We start from the raw sequence: 23,160 nt of genomic DNA, 5'->3' as shown, positions 1-23,160 counted from the left end.
AGCTATCCAAGAAAATACCACAAAAATATACAGTTGAGAAAGTAAGAAGGTGGACGGACACAAGATGGATGGCTCAGTATCAGAAAGCCATTACAAGAGGTAGTTCCAGCAATCACAGTTTACATGACCTTCGACCATCATCGTTAGTGATTTACTGCAGTGTTCTCGGGGACAGCTTACTGTTCGTCACTATGCACAGTAGTGACATTAATATGTGAAAATCATATCAGTTTATTTATTAAGTTAATAGAGGTAAAAATTAAAAAGTCCTCCCATTAGGAAAATTAGATCCTTGACAGATGATGCGTCTCTACACTTGATAAATTATACCTCATTGCATTTGTCAGATTGTACCTTTCTACACTTGATAAATTTTACCTCACTGCACTTGGAAGATTTTACCTCTCTGCACTCGATAGATTATAACACTCTGAATTCGACAAATTATACCTCTCTGTACATCTTCCAATGAAACTCATATCCGTACCTCGACAAAAACTGGTCATAGCGCTGGCTGACAATGTCGACCACGTGGTGTCCCAGCCTGGGCGCTGCAGTTAGTAACCAGCTTAGTGTCGTTTACTCCACAGACTACCGCGTTGACAACATCATTTGTTATATTAGGTCAACTGTTCTGTTATTTCATTAGCGATTATTTTGGAAATCGGGAAGTCCCTAAGGAGTCTGGTGATCTCACGATTTTACCTTCCTAAATAATTGTTTGGTTATCGCTTTCGCTCCTCCTGGCACAGCCTTATATATTATAATAAAGAATTTGATTTCTTTAGTTCATATTAATACATCCGTTTCAAATAAAAAAAACCTAACTCTCTAAAAATATGTTTTATTTATTTTATTCTTCCATATTTAATAATTTTATATTTTCTTTCTAACATAACGCTACCTTAAAGCTGATTCTTGTAATATAACTGGAATATACAAATAAAACACTGATATCATGTATTGACCGTTTTTTCTTACGATGTAAAGACTTAAATTGTTTTGAAACCTCTGTTTTTACCAGTGTTTTGAGCGACTGTTATATTTGAGTAATATTCATAATGTTCCCTATTTTGTCCTATTTAATTGCCATAAACATAATATGTTGAAAGGGAATGTTTTTGATTATAATTTGGTCTGAGCTTATCTAAAATTTGTTAATTAGGAAGATGTATTATTTGAAGATAAGATTCATGTCATATAATAAATTGTACAGTATTAAAAATATTGTATTAATAAAAATAATCAATACATTACTAGTAGTGTTTAAAGGCCAAGTCACTAGGTGTGTTTTGAAAACAACCATTTAAGATAAAACAAAAGTAAAAAGAGATATATGTAATTAAAATAAGAAAGCGTTATGGACGGGGTTTTATCAAGCATTTTCAAAAATGCTGAACATATTTTAGAACACAAAAAGTTAATACAAAGAACAATATCTACTTAAAATAAAATAATGAATTGTAACGGAGACTTATCCCAACAACGGAAATAATAATTAGCTTGACCGGTGGGAGTACAAATAAACACGTTGTAAATATTGAGGAAGACAGAACTGGTTGTGCTCAACAAAATGGGGTCGCTAATGAGATAAAAAAACAATCGCCTTATCTCTGTTTGGTGTGGTCGGCTGTGTGCGGTACCTCAGAGATTTTGTAACCGTTACGTATCTATCTACATCTGTTTAAAATAACGCCAACTAATTATGATGAGGTAAAACTTGTTGGTATTAAAAAAATTATAAAATAATAGCTTTTTGAACATCAACGTTCAACCGTTAAAATAAACTGTTGTTATTTATGGCGTTGTAGCAGTATTAGTAAAGATTACTTTTTAATAAGTACTTGAAATGTAATAAGTCCACTAAATTGGATTCTCTCAGACAATTAGCCTCTAAATCTTTGGGACTTTTTTTCGTGTTTTTCAATATGGTTTTTAAACTAGTAAGACGCTAGTATTGCCAGAGGACGTTTTAATAAAAAAAAGCGGACAATATTTACAAAAGTTTAAATTTTAATCCTAAAACTGCAGTATGTTTGGTTAAAAAGACTTTTTGATTTGATTATTCACGACTAATATAAGAGGAGTTGTATTGACATGGTTTATGAGTTTCGTCATGAGAAGAAAACAATAAAAAATGCTACAATTTCCATACTACTTCAAAAATAGTTGAATCTTGTGTACTACAAGGGTAAATAAAATGTCTTTTTTTAATTTATAAAAGCTATTTCCTTTATTTTAAATTTTATCAGAATATTAAAGCTTTCGTCTATTGCATAGCTCTTGTTTTAGTTCCACAAAGATGAATAGGGCGTCAGCGAACAAATAAATAATGATCTTAAGTTATTAAGAGATTGGTGCCTTGCAAATATTAGAATGCAGGTGAATGTTAAACAGTCTAAATAATATATAGTTTTTAATTTCCATGGTTTTGATACATTACTCCCTGTAATACATGCGGAAACTTATAATCAGGGTGAAGCAGACCACCCGTCCGCCATGTATAGCAGCTAAACGGAGAAACCTACTTTCTTCATTAATACGAAAACCCCTATATTTTAATCCCAAAAGAATTCGAGAAGATATTTTTTATAATGTCTCAAGCGTCATGAATATTAGTAGTTTATGGTAATTTCTCAACCATTCAAGATAAATCGAAATTTCAAACACAAAAACATTAACTTTACTTAATTACATTTAAAACACATAAACAAATACTGAAAACTGTTATTTTTGTGAGGCCTTTCGATAGCAAAGCTATCTTCGTCAGACACATCCCAAAAGTGTATAACTTAGGTTCATAGTAGCCAATACAATCTCCATCTTCAACAAAAACATTAGTTTTACCATGGATATTGATAAGTGTATTGAAAGTCATGCCTTGCTATTTAAACTTTCTTGTGAGAGACAAGATGAAAGCAGACTTGGAGGCAAATAATGAAACAATCTGTGGGACAAGACTTGCTTTTATTAATCCAATAATCCTTACAACAGAACACGAGTGAAAACCTTATTAGAGAGACAAATATTTTTTTCTGCGGCCCTACTATAATTACCCCAGGTGCGCTTCAAATCTCTGTAATCTGAACTTAACTAGAACCTTCTTTATCTCAAACATGGAACAAACAAGTGAATAATTTGTTACTTTTATCCGTGACAGTGGTTTCTAATACTCTTTTTAACAAATTTTTTTTAAATCCCTAATATTACAATTTTTTCTAGCTGTTACGTAATTCCAAGATAATGCCAGTATGGTGAAATATGGCTTCTTGTTTACAGTAGTTGATAATGTCAATAGGTATATAAAGAAGAAATAATTTGTAGTATTACGCAGTGAATGTAATTAGTGCATTTGAATATTTAGGTTCCGTAATATTTAGTTTTCCTAAAACTACAAATACTGAAAATGTACCACAGTGCGAATTTTCATAAATTTATTTAAAACGAAATTTTTGTAATTTGATTCTGCAAAGCTATCAGTGACAACAGTCATACTTCTTTGGTAGTAGGCTCTAAAACCACCTGAGCTAGAATTCAGGTAAAACTGCTACAGTATTTCAGAGCCTGTGTTAAGAAGCTATATTGATTCATGTTTTAGGTATTCAGAAGTTACTAGACCATGTACCATGACAGAACCTATTATAAGTAAGCTATATTGATTGATGCTTAAAGTTTTCAGAAGTTATTACACTATAATACATGACAGAATCTTTGATAAGGAAGCTATGTTAATGTATGCTTAGAGTGTTCACAAGTTACTACACCATAATACATAACAGAGTCTGTGATAAGAAAGCTATGTTAATGCAAGCTTAGAATGTTTAGAAGTTACTAAACCATAGTACATAACAGAGCCTGTGATAACGAAGCTATATTGATCCATGCTTTGAGTGTTCAGAAGTTACTAGACCATAGTACATGACAGAGTCTGTGATAACGAAACTATATTGATCCATGCTTTGAGTGTTCAGAAGTTACTAAACCATAGTACATGACAGAGTCTGTGATAACGAAACTATATTGATCCATGCTTTGAGTGTTCAGAAGTTACTAGACCATAGTACATGACAGAGCCTGTGATAACGAAGCTATATTGATCCATGCTTTGAGTGTTCAGAAGTTACTAGACCATAGTACATGACAGAGCCTGTGATAACGAAGCTATATTGATCCATGCTTTGAGTGTTCAGAAGTTACTAGACCATAGTACATGACAGAGCCTATGATAACGAAGCTATATTGATCCATGCTTTGAGTGTTCAGAAGTTACTAGACCATAGTACATGACAGAGCCTGTGATAACGAAGCTATATTGATCCATGCTTTGAGTGTTTCAGAAGTTACTAGACCATAGTACATGACAGAGCCTGTGATAATGAAGCTATATTGATCCATGCTTTGAGTGTTCAGAAGTTACTAGACCATAGTACATGACAGAGCCTGTGATAACGAAGCTATATTGATCCATGCTTTGAGTGTTCAGAAGTTACTAGACCATAGTACATGACAGAGCCTGTGATAACGAAGCTATATTGATCTATGCTTTGAGTGTTCAGAAGTTACTAGACCATAGTACATGACAGAGCCTGTGATAACGAAGCTATATTGATCGATGCTTTTAGTGTTCAGAAGTTACTAGACCATATTACATGACAGAGCCTGTGATAACGAAGCTATATTGATCCATGCTTTGAGTGTTCAGAAGTTACTAAACCATAGTACATAACAGAGCCTGTGATAACGAAGCTATATTGATCCATGCTTTGATTGTTCAGAAGTTACTAAACCATAGTAAATAACAGAGCCTGTGATAACGAAGCTATATTGATTCATGCTTTGAGTTCTAAGAAGTTACTAGACCATGAGCATGACAGTGTCTGTGATAGCTTAACATTTAGTGTAGAAGCCGAGATCCAATTTGTAGAAAATAAGTACATAACCTGGCCTATCTTGAAATCTATGGAGAAGTATTTATGAAGAAAGAAAGCGATCGTCAGCCACGCTATATTGTGGTAGAGATGACATTTTATGAAGGTATAGAAATAAGGGTTAAAAATGTTACTGTTTTAAGAGTACTTCTATGGTTACAATCATATTTAAGCCCTTACGGATGGTTGCAATCCATGTAAATGCTTTTATCTGTTTAGACACGTGTTGTCAAATTTAGTCTTTATAAGACGTTAAGAAGTAGAAAGATGTATTTATTATAGGGACTTAAACCGTATTTATACCCTTTTGAATATTTGTTCCTGATGAAAATTCTTTAGTTTTCCTATTTAAGTTATAAGTCATACATATGGCAAATTTCAACTTTCTATGATATCGGAAAGTGGGAAAGTTAGTTGTAAGTTTGTGGGGTCCTTGTCTTTTATGTATAGAAGCACAAATAGCAAACTAGTTAAATTAATTCTTGGGATATCACCCTCAGTAATAGGTTTTGTTAACGCTCAGCCAAGTCCTATGGAGTAACTAGCATCATCACTGCAATTGATGTTGCCTATATAGAAATATAGTTTTATGCTAAATGAAATATGTATGTAAGTTTTTATGAAACTGACATATTATTATTTAATATTTCAGCATATGAAATATATAGTGGAGAAATATATATATATATATATATATATATATATATATATATATATAAAATTGTAATTTCTGTCCGTCTGTCTGCTAAATCGATATTTTGAGAACGAACTGATATATATATATATATATATATATATATATTATATATATATATATATATATATATATATATATATATATATATATATATATGTCAGACAGACAGAAATATTACAATTTTCCAGTTGTTTTTTACTATTTAGCTACGTAAATTTTTAATCATGAAATGACTTCTGGCAAAATAAAATAATATCCCAAGGCGTGAAATGACGAAACATTTCCAATAAATCTAGACCACTATTCAATATAAAAAGTGACGATAAATGTGTCACGCCATATTATAATATTCAAGCATATCTGCAATTTAATTAATTGAGTGTCGCGTTAGTTAAGGTCTGTGACCGGCAACATTGAAATGTAGCGAGCTGGTGTTTTAAAGAGAACTCGAAAAACAATTAATTTCGTATGGTAGATTCGCAATTTTAAACAATATTGACAATGATTTACCCAACCCACAGTTTTACTGCAAGAGATTTTCTTTTTGAAATTCTATTGTTCACAGCGAAAGTTTATTTCGCACATTTTACAATCAAACCGTCAACATTGTACATAATTATTATGGATCAGTTGTATACAATATCCACTTAATTAATTCATCTACTAAGATGGGTGATTATCAATAACAGTGTAATAGGCCCAGCACTATAACTATATGTTTTAAATCAGTGGTTTCCATTAATTTACATTAACAGGATAGCAAGAAATAATGCGTTCGTGTGTAGTAGAGAGATGATAACACAATAATACTAGAGATGGTTTCGACTTCCACTTTAGTTTTTGCTTATAATTTGTTAAATATCACATTATACGTGGTTTTAAGGCTATAAAATATTATTGTTATAAAGGTAACGCCAAACGAAACCAATTTTATATTTTTGGAATTGTTTCCCTTTCTTTAAAAAAATATTTTCTAAAGTAAGAAAAATATTTTTCATTTTTTAAAGCGTTGTCAAAACTTATATTACCTGTTCCGTTAGTGTTGATTAACGAAATAATAGAACACAAACGTAAAAACAAATAAAAATATATGTGCTTGTGATTTAAATTGCGAATTATAAAATATTACTTTTACGGTAATAGTAAAACCACGAAGGACTGAGATATTATTGCTTTTATTTACAAAATTCACACATACAAACGTCTCTGGCGGTTAACTAAAACATTCATTTCGTAACGAAAATGTGGCACAGAACAGATATTATTCAAAGTTATGGTTGTGGAAAAAATACTGTGATGGACATTTAGGGCACATCGTCGTTTGTTTCTTCCCACTGGAAAATTCAAACTACTCTGGCAGATTTAGACTATTAACAATACATTTCTATCTCGCTTCATATTTGTAATCAGTTAAATTATTAATGGATCTTTCTATTATTTTATAACTTTTTTAACATCTTTCTTTATCACTCGAGCCAGATAGCTTTTATATCATTCACCATTATATCAAATATCGAGATTGTTTACGATCAAGAACGGAAAATGATAAGTTAAATGAAAACATAACTATAGAGCCTATAATATACTAAACATAAACTACATAGATTAAAGCAAGTTAGAAATCTGAAATATGTTTGGCAGGGGAAAATAAAAATTTTGAGTAATGCTATGTCATCTGCGAGGAAGTGTAGCTGACATTTTTAGAAACAAGTCAGCAAAATATTAAAGCGAAAATATGCAATACGTGACAATGTTATAAATACATGTATATTGTGAAGGATGTATAAGGGATTTGTTTTAAAATCTGAGATTTCTGTTATAATGTGGATAGAAGTGGATTAAAAGAGAGAAAAAAGTACAGCTGCTCCACAGTTACTAATAATATAATGTGAAATGTCATTGAAATGCTTTTTCTGACAGCAAAAGAAAAGGAAATGAAGCCACTGCGTCTTTCAGAATAGGGTAAGAAATCAGTGACAATAGAGTTCGAAGGTCTCTCTGGTAATGACTTTCTCTTGAGATATATTTCTCATGTTCGTCCATTTAATACTTCTCTCTGTTACATTCACCTGTTACTAAATGAGAAGAATTAATTATTCAATATTCGTTTTCAACGGCGCTACATAAAATCTCTGAAATATTAATTAGTGGCTTTTACTAATTGACTTCTCAGTTTGTTTCTCCTTTTATTTAATTTGTCACTTCGTTTTCCTCATTCTAATTAATCCTTTAAATGACGTAACCATTAGTTGTACAATTCAGACGAGCACCATCACCTGGTCAGCTCTAGTAATCCAGAGAGCGGATAAAACCTTAAGCTTGTCCATAGAACATATTATTATTTATTTACTCCTGTTTGTGTGTCTTTACTCTTTTTGTTAATTAAACATTTATAAGATTACAAATCAAACCTATTTTTCACGTCTCAAAAACAATAATATATATACAATCATAAAACTAAAATTTGTGGTAATGGACTACACCACTCAAAAGTTTAAATGATATTTAACTGGTACTCCCAATACCATGCAGTCTAGACTAGAAAGTATAAACCCAAGAGTCGGAGCCAAGAGAAGATACATTATGTCACGCACGCACTAGTGAATATGGAACCTGAAACTTTAAGAGGATATCTATACAGTAAAAATATATATTATAAAACTTGCGCGGCCTAGGATAAAAGTTAGTATATTTGGAGGATGGAATCCTCAATATGTGGGAACAAATTCGACTGGAAGATATATTTTTGTTTATTCACGTTATGAGGTATTCCTTACACACAAAAGTAGTTCTAAAACTTTTTATAATGCATTGTGTACGATAAAAGTTCATAACGTATCAGGTTCTAGATATGTATTTCCATTACAAATAATGGTGTTAGGATATATGTTCAGGTATTAACTCTGACTGTTGCAAAATTTCAATCAAAGGAAAATGTAACTGCCTGACGTGCCACAGTTTGGCGATTTGGATTGTAACTTTGAGAAGTTCCTTGACTAATTGCCGAACTGTTGCCTGGACTGAGGCTAAATTCAGTTTGTCCCTCCAAGTGGAAACAAACTTCTCGGTGCCATCCATCATAGTAGAATATAATCTGTTACAGGCTGGTGTCTGTATTACATGCGTTATAACTACTACACTAGCGTGCACTATACCTTACATTATTGCTTACCGAACTCTCCTGAACTAGAACTGTCATCTCGTAGTGGACATCGGACAGCCAGGCTGAGCGAATGTGTGGAGCGGAGACACGGGGAGGTGATTTTCTACCTTATACAGTTCTTGGCAAGCCATCGAAACTTTAAGAGTTCCTGTTTAAGATGGGTTAGTTAGAAAGCTCAATATCACTATGCGAATGCTGAGCACGACAACTTCATCCACAAGTTCTTCTTCTGTTGGAATACGAAAAATAGGACTCGAGAATGCCATAGGGAAACTCTCACGATAGACATAATGTTTAATAGTTTATTTTTACAATAATATTAATAATAAACTAATAATTATTAATTAATCCGAGATTTTAGTCCTATGAAATTTATCGGTTAGTTCTTAAAACCATCGTAAAACCGATATATTAATCCGTAGGCAAATAGGAAAAAATTTAATCAATCGTAGAATTAATCTTAAGCAGCCGGTGTTAATATGGTAAGTAAAAAACTAAAGTATCACAGAGTTTTAATATATTGACAAAGAAATAGTTTTAATTGTTAACATTTTTTTCAACGTGAAAATCTAGAAGATAGTGTGCAATTTAAATTAAATTAAAAACTATTATTTTTACTACTATTTAAAAAGGATTTAATTACAGCATATAGAAACTTTAATTATACCTTAAAACTACTTTTGAGAAATGTATGAAAAATGGCTTTTATGATAAAATAAGAAAAATCGTAATTAAACAATGAAGGGTAGGAGTGCGCCAGACCACAACATCGAATAGCAGACTTCGGTAAAATATCATAACAATGTTCGTCCATAGAACGTACAGAAAGAAAGTTTTTAAAGCTTCAAAACACACCTAAGAGAAATTTTGCCAGCTTAGCCCATAAGCTCAATTATTCGTCCTGGAGATACCCAGCGGTAAATGGCACATAAGGAGATGAAAAGAAGAGGATTTTATTCCATAACTCGTAGTCATAGCTAAGAAGATACACGTATTTCAATTTTATAGCTTAATAATTCCCGAGTTGTAATCCTGAATAATAGGTTTTTCTAACACATAGCCAAATCCCAAGAAATCGGCGAACTCAATGTTGTCAATATTGAAATTAAGTTTCATAAAACGTTTCTAGTAAATAGGTAGCTTCGTATGTGACACAGGACGCAGAGATACAAGCAAACAGAAATGAAATTTTTAAAAGGCCTCTCATATAAAAAGGATTTTTGACCTACACAATACACAATAGTAAGAACATTACTGTTTTGGGAGCATAATACCTTATACCTTATACACCATAAGTGTTTACTATCGATCAAGCAAGATATCGATTCATTATTAAACTGAAAATTCATGCAAAACCAATAAATAATGAATGCGATAAATTGACTAAAATTCATTACTAAAAGATTAAGTGGACCCATCAGCCAGCCACTAGTCTCCGAGCTATTACCGAGCTATTCTAATGGCAGAGAAGAAATTACGAGGACCGCCTTTTCTGTCCGTGCAGGTTAAACTCATTCATCACTGCCAGGTGTACCAACCTTGTTTGATACAAGTTATTTTACATCTATTAAAACGGATTTGTCATTTTAATTTTGTAATAAATGACTGAAATAAAATTAGTTAGTCAATATTACATTTATTTAGCATATTTGTTAAACTCGAGAGGTAAAATGAGTTCTTGTGTGTTTACTCCTGCACAAGCAAACTCCAGTAATGAATATGATGTTTATAGAGCTGAATGTAGGAGACTAATTTATCCACACCTTGCGGGCACGCTAAGAGATTCGTTATAATCTGTGCGAATCTGTCAACATTTCAACTCTCAGTTCTCTTTGCTCCGTAAATATTTTGTTATGTTAGTACTGTTGTGACGTGATAACTGTTCGACTTAACTTCTGTTGGAAGCGATACGGATGTGAAAGTAAAGTAGTACGTATGTAAACGATAGTCATACGAATATAAAAGGAAAGTATTATGCATGTAAATGGAAAGTAGTATGAATATAGAAGGAAAGAAGAACGGATGGAAAAGGAAAATGTACGGATTTAAATTGATTAATTACGGATGTAAAATGAAAGTAGTACAAATTTGAAAATAAGACGTACAGATGTAAAAGGAAAGAAGTACAGATTTAAAAGGAAAGAAGTAAAGATGTAAAAATGAAAACTGTAAAGATGTAAAAGGAAAGAAACATGTATTTAATAGAAAATAATTACACATGTAAAAGAAAAAAGTACAGATGCAAAAGAAGAGAAGTACGAATTTAGTAATTCTTTTCATTAGCTGATTATCTAGGGTGTACTTGAAGTTATGTTGTTCATATAAGTGTACTCCTCTCACTTTTTAAGGACCTTTCAGCGATATAATAGTCGGTCCAGTTCCTCATCACAGAATAAGGTTACACCGTTCTTATAAGTTTTATAACTCGATGTGTACAATCGTATCAGGACAAGAGGTAAGAAGTCGTGGATACTTAGTGAGATTTCCCCGTTATTGTACAGTCACAGGCTCTTGGTGCATGACACAGGTAATCTGTATCAGTACCAAGCATTATATTACGGAAATGTGACATCTCACTATAAAAGCATCGTTTTCACGATATCCTACGCTTACTGGAGTGGAATAGGGGGAAGTTTGTATTTAACATTTCTTACAATAACTTTATATTATCTCAAGTATGACTTAAGAACATCTAATTTATGCATTCTGACAATGTCTTTAAGAAATTAATATTTTATGTATGACTGTTTTTAAAGTAGAACTTAATCTGTTTCATTGAAGAAAAAACGTTGTTGCTGTTAATATATTTGTTACTCGTTTTCACGACATTAAATTATTTTTATTACAATACAATTGAAAGCGCATTCTCAGATTTAAATTTTTATTAGTAAGTAGCCTAAGTTCTTACCACGTATGATACATAACATATTGAATTATTGTTGTCAATATAGTTTCCGTTTTAATATTTAATGTTTATTAAAGCAATTGAGAAAATTTAAGTTCTTGTAACAAAGTCAGATGTCTTAAGTTATTTCTCCAAAAAACTTTCAGGAAGTGGGAAAGTTTTTACCGTCGCAGAAAAGTAAGTGGAACGAGTTTACTTTGCAATTAGCCAACTCTTTAGTCGACTTCAAGCAGCGGCTCTGACGTAATTGGTTATTTGTGTCTTCAAACTTGTCTGAACCTGTCATGTCGTTTCGAGTAACACAGTAGTAGATCGTGTCCTGAATTTCAAGACTTTTGATGACCAAAATTGATGACTCAAAGCTCTAGTTACTTGATCTGGCACAACTGGGTCACAGCAAGGAGACTATATCTGGATTAATTCCAGATATATTACAGTTCTCGGTAATCCACACAATATATCAGTTTATTTAAAAACCAGTGAGACGTTAATAATTTTCCAGTAGATGTTATAATCAGTACGCTTTACTAATATTCTATCAGAGCTTTACTTGTGGACAAAAATAAGCAATTAACATGTTTGCGTTTATGTGCTTTGCTAGAATTGTTAAGAGGGCACAGAGTAGAGTATCCTTCAACTTTATAACAATTCACAAGGATAAATATTTTTGCATTTCGTGTATTTTATTAAGAATGGATAAAGTGTTTATAAAACCATAATAAAAAATTAATAAGAATAAATACATAATGTAAAATGGTAAGGGTTTGCATTCGTACATTTTGAACCAATGTTGAGCCTATGTATTGTAAAGATAAAGCACTAAAACCTTGTAGTTGTAGAAACCGTTGTAGTTACATGTTCCAAAGTTAACTTAAATATATAGTAGAATATAGTAGTAATTAAGATGATGGAGCCAACGATACTCAAAAAATAACATTAAAACATTAATATGTCAGAAACTAACAAGTAGTTACAACAACGTCATATAATCTAATAACCATTAATCCTTTTGTCTTGATTATTAGATAAATTGTTGATGTACGTAATGTTGCACACCCATCATCCAGTTCCTGAACTATTGATTAAAAGTAGTAAAACTCTAGATCTTATAGCTGTTAAATTTTAAATCTTAATTTTAAAGAGAACCTTTCGAACTAGAACGAAAATGAAGAGTCGAAAACACGCAAAAGAAAGATTGTTTCTCTTTTGATGGTAGTGAAAAAATTCTATTCAAAGCTATATATACTTCGTAAAATATGATTTAGTAAGGAAATGGCATATATAGTAATGATCAAAATAAAAGACTGACTGTATTAAACAAATTACGTAGGAACGTAAAAGTTAAATGTAAAAAAATGACATAATTTTATGTAGAAACGTCAGTTACAAATCGATCAGATTACGTACTGAACTCTTCAAAATGAGTTTCAATATACTGTGATTAGTTAAGGTATTTAAAGAAATTTTGCAGTTGTGAGGTAAATAGTGAGAGTGAGTGAGGTTGAAAAGCAATAAATTAATTCAAATGTAGGCAAAGATCATGTTTTTTATGTTTTGCTATACAAATTTTTCAAAATCAAGCATTTATTCTCGAAAGGCTAACAAATTTAAAGTTAGTCTTTTTTATATAAAAAATGCACATGAGAATAACTAGACATAACTCAAGAACAGTCGCTCAGCGCAATTACATTATACTATAACAAACAATTTTCAGTGTACTCTAGATGGCAGACATTAGATGAAGTAATACGTATTTGGGGAATGTTTCTATCGTACAAACAGAATTAGTTATGCAGTAACTTACAATATAATTATATTATTAACATCGTACAATGTAATTAACCTCATTGATCTGTGTGCTGAACTTCGTTATTAATTATTAACTACGTAGAACAATTCAGTGAACATGAACAATGATAGTCGTGTTATTGACGTAGTTTTCAATTTATTGGTTTTTTAAACAAATGCAATTGAAAGTTGCAGCGTGTAATTATAAATGTTCGTAAATTTTAATCGAAGTAGACAATTTATTTAATAAATTCAGCTGTTATTATACGAGGAAGATGTTTTCTGTGAATGAAAAGCTTTCATTCTATTGTCCTATCCTATAATTGTATCCTTATAGTATACAATTAGAGACATTGGAAACTCTGCTGTATACCACAGAGACAACAGGCTGGAGACGAATATTTCACTCTTGCTTTGACTTCTAAAGTTTCTAGACTATATTTGAACTAATTGCATTATTTTAATTATATTTAGAGTATCTTTTATTACATTTTATTATGTGGCCAACAATGTGTATTTAATGAAAACTTACATTGAAGACAATATTACTACCAGAATTATTAATTACAATAAAAGCATCAGGTTTATTTGGCTTTTGCGGATTTTTCTATAATTGTTTATTTTGGATAAAAATTAATAATATTAAGGAAACAAAATATATCTATGATGGATATTTATTTGTAGCAGAAAATCTCGAGATTCGATAATCTTGAAAATCTCCAGCGATAATCAAACTTCAAAAAACACTATAAAAAGTGTATTATAAGTGTACGCTATTAGTCTGTAATAACAGTACATAGAGAGGAGAATTGGTGATGTACATTTCATTATGTGATGAAGACAATTAAGGTACGTGAAGTTATTATATTGCCATTTAATCATGTGTATATTGCATGGCTTTCTCGTCAGCAACCCCATGTACAAAGTGGGAGTAAGCCAAAAAAATCGTGTCACGTGACAGGCTTCGCTAAAATTACATTAAAACACTTCAAATCTGTAGGTCAATTAAATCTTTTTGTCCTGCGAGCAGATAGAAAACTAAAAAATCGAGTATACGCAACAATTGCGTTTATCAAAATTACATTCAATCATCAAACCGAAATATTGGAAATTAGTCCGAATATGATATATATTCTGAAAAAGTAAAGTAAACTTTAAATGGAATATATCACTTTTCACCTATCACTTTTGTCTTATTTAAACTCATTTTCGTGATTTTTTTTATGTAGATAACACATTTAATAATAGAATTTCCACACTAGAAAATGAAAAATAATTTCGCGATGGTGACTGATGACAGTAAGTTTGACGCAGTCGTCCGTCGAGAATCTGTGTAAGGATCTAGAATTCGTTTGGGTTACGGCTGTCCACCTGTGCGGAGAGAATACATTAACTCTCAGAGCTTACGACTATCTGTGTAGCTCGTAGCCTTGAGGCGATGCCAGTGACCGTCGTTCACCCTGGAGTTGTTGAGGCTCTTGACAGCCTCACCACTGCCCAGGTTATACTTCATGTCAGGAAGCCATTCTTTATGCCGTAGGCCAAGAAGTCCGTGACTCCTTCAGTCTGCTGAGGCCCGTCGCTCCATAGCAGTAGTCCGGAACTGACGCCAGTCCGGAATTTCATAATGAAACATATTCTGTCTATAAAAATATAAAATTTCATGCAAAATTTAAAGTACATGGATGAAAACTTTATCAATATATCTTGCCTCATAATACATTCAAAGTTTTGTTCATTCAGTAAGGTTTCATAGAAATGTTAAAATAATAAGAGTTCTGGTGAGCTAGATAGGGTACAACAACGCAAAAGTGCGCTGAAACCAATTATTCTTGTCACCAACTTTTAGCGTTCACTTTCTAATCTATAATTTTTTTGTTTTACTGTATGAACAAAAATGTTAAATGTTCGTATCACATATGATTATACGCAGATTGTTTACAAATTTATTTATTTTGCTATTATAATATCTTTTAGATCATGGTTACCCATAAGGCTAACGTAAAAATATTCACTAACACTCTGCCAAACCCCATGTAGTGATATTATGCACCATCATGGAACTCAGTTGTGGTCGTATAGAAATGTAAAGTAGGCAAAATTACAAGACTATTGGTTATTTCGCTTTGGAGATACCGTGCGAATAGACAGTAAACAACAAAATAATTTCCTAAAAACTGTTCAAAAACATAGTTTGGCAAAGTCTTATGCATTCGTTGAGTATGAAAATTGGTAGTTAGAAATATAATCTTTATCAAGATATTTAGTCTGTAGTGGCAGGCTGAGACACTGTTAGAGCTTCCTAAGTAAACAGGAAGCTGACTATTATTGTTCCAGCGTATGTCCTGGCTAGCATTTTTGGAAATAAATGTAATCCGCATTTCTATAAACTGTATTTTATAAACATTTAGTCATCTGAAATACAGCTATAGCGCATACTATCTAAATGTTAATGTACTTTAATATCTTCACTGTACTCTAATGACTTTACTAAAATAAAAATATTATACAGCCATACAAAACTAAAATGTCTAGTTACAGATGAAATATATGTCACAAACACTACTCTTTCGTACATTATAAATGTTCTCCCGTCACGACAGGATCCAGCAGTGTTGCCATGCGGGAGGAAATGTAGGGATTTATTGCTGCACGATACTTGGTCCCCCACTTACTGCTCAGAAATATAAATTTCCTTCAAACATCGCCATTTCTGAATCGATGCAATGCATTTCATAAGTTAAGCGTTTTGATTTGTTTTGAAGACAATAATGCAAACATTGTATTGTTTTGAAATGAGCTGCTCCATCACTCCTCAACCCTGGTTCTATCAAACTACTAGTCACTAGTTGATTTTGCAGCATATTTGAATGAAACTTTTTCTTTCGAAATTAGATTTAAGTAAAAGAAATTCGATATCAGGTTAATTTGAAGGTTTCACAGTTTAATTTGATGTGATGTTTATTGAATGATAATGCGTAATGGTTACGCACTGAAATTACCAACTTGAAAAACGGAAATTTGGTTTTCCATTTCTGCTTGCCCGTTCGACAAAAGGCAAAATAACGGGGTTATCTTCAGATTATTACGCGGACATTTTGTTCGGGAAAGAGGCTGTCTTCATCAAAGATTGGTGAACAAAATGTTCATGGTCCGCCGAGACTCGGAACTCGAATCTCACACTTACGATAGTTACACCACTGAGTTCTTGTAGGTGTCTGGGGGAGGAGGACAATTTACGGGTCCAGACAGACACTATGAAATGCATAGGTTAATAAAAAATATGTTAGTGGATTTATTAATTTACAAAATTATACTATATATCACATGTTATTAAATTTTTTCTATATATATATATTTTTATATATTTGCTCAAATATTTAAATCTCGGGTTTAAATAGAATAAATATGCTAGTATTCCATCACTTTGTGTGCTTTCAGTTACACCGATTACGGTGTACATTTCAAATTACTGTGATACTTGAAGTCCACTCAATAACTATTAATAAATAATTACTACATAATAATCGTTCCATACAATTTCAATTCGCAATATTATGTTGAAGAATGTAATAAAAATTAGATAAGCTATGAATGTATGTACCATTGGCATGTTATGCAGATATACTATCATAGTATCATATAGTATGTAAAAAAAGAAACTTTCTAGTAATTAATTAAGAACTCGCCAAAAACAAAATCACGACGGGATTAGCTATTTATCGAGACAACTAGAAGTCATAATTTACAAATCATTTTTACGTATTTCAGGTTTTATATAATGGGCAATAATTTTCCTTATTTCTTCATAACCTGAAAAACGAATCATATTGCCTACTAAAGTGTCATTGCAGAACATGCTGAGTATGTCGCTCCACTAGGGCTTGCTATCCAGATTCTCAGATTTGGGACAGGCACGCTAAGAATAACGTAAATAATTTAAAAATTAGTGAAGAAGGGAATTAGTTATTTCGAACATGAAACCATACTATCAGAGTGTTATTAGACTTATATCTTCTTCCAAATTAGAATATTTATAACCTTATTCTCACTTGCAGATTAAACCACAGGGTTATGATTGATGGAAATATTAAAAAAATTAGCGATTATTTTATGCTCTCATGAGAGTAAATAATATGTCAACATTAACTGTCAGACTCCATCCTACTCAGTGTAAAAGTTATGATTGATTGAAGTCTTTCCAGAGGAAACGATCTTTGAGCACTCACTTACTGCCTTTAACGTACTAATCCAAGAATCAAATTTATGGTTGATGGAATTGAATCAAATCAAACAAATATTTGGGCCCTCAAGTAATATAACAAGTTTGACTACAGCTGTCTCAAACCGACCAGTCTAGAAATCAAAGTTATGAGTGATGAAGTTAATTCTAATGTAAGTTATTATCTTGTGCATTCAAGAAAGTAAACAATTCAATAAAGTTCTTATCTCTAAGTGTATAAAACCGACCCATCTAAGAATATAAGTTGTGAGTGATGAAGTGCTTCCAAAATAAGCGATTCTCTTTTGCACTCAAGAAAGTTGAAATGTTGTCAAACTCCAACCTAGTCATGAGTCTAAGTTATAACTGGTGTAGTTTTTAGGGGTTTTATTAATTACTACTGTTGACTGCATCCATATTAAAAAAATAATTAGGGAAGACGAATAAGAATTTAGAAAAACTTATGTGGAGTCAATTTAATTTGATGATTGATAGAAACAGCCAGTGAAACTAATATTAAGTTTTCAAATATATATAATACTAGCTGTTTCCCGCGGCTTCGCACGCTTTTCGTAAGTTTTGCCCGCGTATGAGCATTTCTGGTTGAAGTAAATTATATTTCCAACCCCGATGTAGATTTTACCTTGATGTCACGATCAAGAAAATATGTCAAAAATGTATTGTACATGCATAATGTATTTTATTACAAAGTGGTCTACCACTCAACCTTTAAGTTCAACCAAAAATTTAGTTTAGACAATTATACATCATAACTTAGCGCCTTCAAATAGTGTTTCACTGTTTAATATACGTATCTATCTCGTAATTGCAGGTTATAATGTGCAGGCGCTTTGAAAACTTTTCTTCATTTTATTCGTTTATATTCACGACATAAGCGAATAATTCAGATAATAACTATCCTATCTTCTAAGTTAGACTAAATTACGGATACATGTGAAATTTGATTGAAATTGGTTCAGTCGTTTTGGAGTTTATTGGCAACATACATCGTGACTCAAGATTTTTATATATATAAGATTTAAATATATATTTAATTATTTTTAAAATTAACAAATCCTATATGATTACATTGACACTAAATCAGTGTATGGGTTGTAAGGCAGCTTACCTACTCGTATCATTGTTGAAGACAACACAGAAAATAAGTTTTCAAATATATATAATATTTAAATATATATTTTATTATTTTTAAAATTAACAAATCCTATATGATTACATTGACACTAAATCAGTGTATGGGTTGTAAGGCAGCTTACCTACTCGTATCATTGTTGAAGACAACACAGAAAATAACTTTAATATTTTGTGTAACTGCATGTGACAATAAAATATCGGATAAAAGTGTTTAACCTGTGTTAACTGCCATTGAAAAGTTTAAAATTGTCTAGTGAGCATGTCTAAAACACTGACAAGGCTTAGTCACTCTCAAAATTGTTCCGCTGTTTTTAATGACCTTATTTTCGTTTAACCTCGCCATTATAAAAAAACCGCTATCGAGGATCGCACACATTTTTAAAGTATAAACCCTCATACATCACTTTCACTACATTTAACTCACCGTAGAACGCTTCGAGTATCTTCTCGCTGGGGAAGCTTACGACACAATCTGCCGAATTACAGTAAACTAAGCAGTTGATGTTTAACACTCTCGCACTTTGCTGTTTTTATCTTTCTACGTTTCTCTTTGTGAATGAACGTATAGGCAAGTATATTTATATTGTTAAAATATGTATATTTTTGTGGTAAAAAAAATTTTCTATTTGGATCATTTAAGAAACTGTTTGAGCACAGTTAGAGTGACAGATCATTAAGATATATTTTCAAAAGTCAGCAAACTGTAAAAATCATGATTATTCCTTGAGGAGTGGAAGACATGGGTAGCAGAACATTTTTTAAATGTGACAGATGACTGAATAAAGTGAGGTATTTTAATTAATATTAAGGAAGAATGTAATATCCCTAAGAAACAGTTTATTACATTACTGTAAAATAACTGCCTAGCTATAATACACGTTAAAATTCAAAACTACGTTAAAAATTCATTCCGATTCAAAGTGGACAGTAAAGAATTGTTACCCATTAATATCGTAGCTTAAAATTTTAAATAAACACATCATGTTTTATAGTATGGGCTACCGGCTTAAATTTATTAAAATTTCTGAGTGTGAATTTAAAATGCTAAACTCCAAAGAAGCATATTTTGCTCTAAACTTTTTCCCGACGTTGAACTGATTCCATGAGTTTTGAGTCTTAAAGAACTTGATCAACACATACATTTATTAACCAGATTATTATTAAATTTGTTATTTAAAAATAATAAATAGTTAAAATAAATAAATACCTACGAAGAAAACTTCAAAACGCCAAAGTACAACTAAAAATTATGTAACGCAAATAAAATATTTTTAAAACAAGATACAGTGAATAAAAGTTTAAAAACTACTGTTGTGCTGTTGTGACAAAACACCTATACTTTGTGTAAGTGTATTCTACAATGATTTCCACGACAGTGTTCCATCTTCGCAAGTTCTGGTCTGATGTGTGTTTGTGCCCTTGACTCCTATGCAGTGACATCACTCTAGTTCATTCTCATCAGTCTAGCTGGTGGTATACTAGTCAGGTACCACCTTTAAATACATTTTAATGACAGTCCAATTTCTAAATTTTTAGGTTATACGTATTTAATATATTAGGGCATTGCCACTTGAAGAAGAGTATATAGATTTCAATCCTTGAAACGCGGTGTTCTACTTTATGTAACATACGACAATGGCATATATCCTATATCCTCCTAACTTTTTGAAACGCTTGTTATGTTCATACCGAAACAATATAAGCGCAAGTGAAATTTCATCCTTCTCTGTTTTCTATGGCATATAATGTAATATTAGTACAATAAATGCAACAGGATAACATAAACTAAGAACTATCACTCTCTCTAGAAACACATCTGCCCAAGCTAAGACTGTACGTTTTATAAGTTTCTGATAAACCGAACTGAAATTTGAGGTTTTATTTTTAACGAGATTTTTTCTTTAAAAGTTTTCCAAATATGCGGTAACAAGTTTTGACAGAGGTAACCGACGTTAAGTGACAATATTATATAACCCAATTTAACAGACGTATTATATAACATTAACTTATATAATAGTCTAGATAGATCTAATACAATAACTTAAAACGTTATATTTTAGGAAATAACTGATCCAAGTATGAATCCATATAAAGAAAGAAGTCACGACGCTCGAAAGTCAACGACTTGGAAATTACTTTTGTTGCCTTCGGAGAATCGTGTTCAAATGTGGAGCCTACTTTTAGAGTATAACTTGTGTAACATCATCCGGCAAATGGTATAGAAGCGGGAGTTGCCGAACTTTCTACTTTACTACAAGTTCTCTCAATATGTGCAGAAGCAACTGAACGAGCCAGTGGCAGATTCGCTGTAAAAGAAACCGTGGACACAGAACTATTGATTTTATAAACTAATTGTGTAAATACAGAATTTCCATATGTGTGAGAATACAATAGTTGGTAAGTTGCGCCTATGTTTATAATATTTTACTGTTAGGTTTAACACATATATAAAATTACCTCCGTCTAATTATTAAACATAGCTGTGTGATTTAAAGTTACAATTATTATTACACGATATATGTTGAAAATTGAGTATTGAGTGCTGGGTACTAGTTATTTGAGAAAGTGCAATTGATATTTTGTGGATGTATTTTTTGTTTTTAAATCTGTATCCCTTTTATAAGTTCACAAGATAAAAAACCAGAGGATAAAAGATTTTTTATCTCAACACCTGAAATTTACGGGCGTCTGAAATGAGAAATGGACAAATATAATTGTACCCAGATAAAAATTAAAGTTTTTGCAATATTTAAAACCTTGCAAGTGGAGTAACGTAATTAAAACAATCCATGATTTAATTTTTTAACTTAATGAATTTTATAAACCTTTTGTAATTAAATATAATTTACAATCCTGACATGTTTTAATACTTTTGCCGTGGCAGAGTATATTCGAAGTCACTTAGCATTGATCAGCATTGAATGCATACACGTGCCAATAGTACACATCTATGTATTGTAGGTGTGCACGGATAAGAAGAATGTTGTGTGTATTGTTCAACCGCGTCTAAGAGTTACCAATTATAAATGTTCTTATAGTTACAAATATAAATATTTTGATCGTGACAGCCATAAGAAATGAAGGTTTAGTGTCTATTGCTCTCAAATATAAACAACTTAAAATAAATTATTAGTTTCAAAGATAAATACTTTTTGGTTGTTATAATATTATTAAAAGGAAACATTTCATGAAGCGTTATTTTAACAACGCAACGATTTTCAGTTATCGAATTTATTGCATTTTTAGATTGTGTTTATCAATAAAGTGTCATATATTAAACCAAATCGCTCTCACTTCCAATACTTAGAGGTGTGCCCCAAGGATCAGTCCTTAGAACGGTACTCTTTATTTGGTCAACAAATGTCTTTCAAAATAGTAAGGGCAAATTTTTAAAAATCTACAAATTAAATACATGTTTTTAACTTATTTCTTATTAATCAAAAACAAATTGTAACGATGAATGCAATTACACTATACAGTGTATGTTCGCTGTTAGAGAAAAAATAATTAACTGGAGCTCTAGACCGTAACATACATGAGGAGAATCTGAAGAGTGTTTGAAAGCGAGAATTAATAATTGGAGTGTTACGAATGATGCTTTATAATGCTTCCTTCGCACTCGTAGTTAGTTAGAGAACTTTGTTGGACGATTCAATTTGTTGTTTCTATGGCTCTACTGCAAATTTAAATCGTTATCTTTGTTAGTAATCTTGATGTCTAAGTTTCATGTTCTCTTCTATTTCTTCAATTGTTTTGTGTCTCTATAATATCACTTATGTAGATATTACATTTAAACAGTTTTGTATTTAATATGCAATTTTTTACGTTCCCAAATCTTCGTCTACTACATATTATAATACTTCAAAAGTTTGAAAAATGCTGTAGATGTTACCGATGATAGTTTATGTGGAACTATAAAAGGATATTGGACTTTTGCTATCGTTATAAGTTACAAATAGAATCGTAGTATTCTAATTTTGTAAAATATAATGATGATTAATGCCCGAAATTATATTATGCTTTCAAGTCTAAAGAGAAAAATTAGCAACACGTCTAAGGGTTATCGATTATGAATTTTCGTATAATTACTAATGTAAATATCTTAATCGTAACAGCCCTAGGAAATGAAGGTCTAGCGACTATTTCCTTTAAAAAATATTACTTAAAATACATTAATAGTTGGAAAGGTACGTTTGCATAAAGTTGTTTATATGATAGGTATGCAGTAGGTGGTAAATTAAATTATTGTAATCAATTATTTCAAGCGCGTTTTCCTTGAATGATATGAGAATAGTTGTAATT

Source organism: Homalodisca vitripennis, chromosome 7, assembly GCF_021130785.1.
Source record: "Homalodisca vitripennis isolate AUS2020 chromosome 7, UT_GWSS_2.1, whole genome shotgun sequence".
NCBI classification, from domain to species: Eukaryota; Metazoa; Arthropoda; class Insecta; order Hemiptera; family Cicadellidae; genus Homalodisca; species Homalodisca vitripennis.
This window is presented reverse-complemented; position numbering follows the sequence as displayed.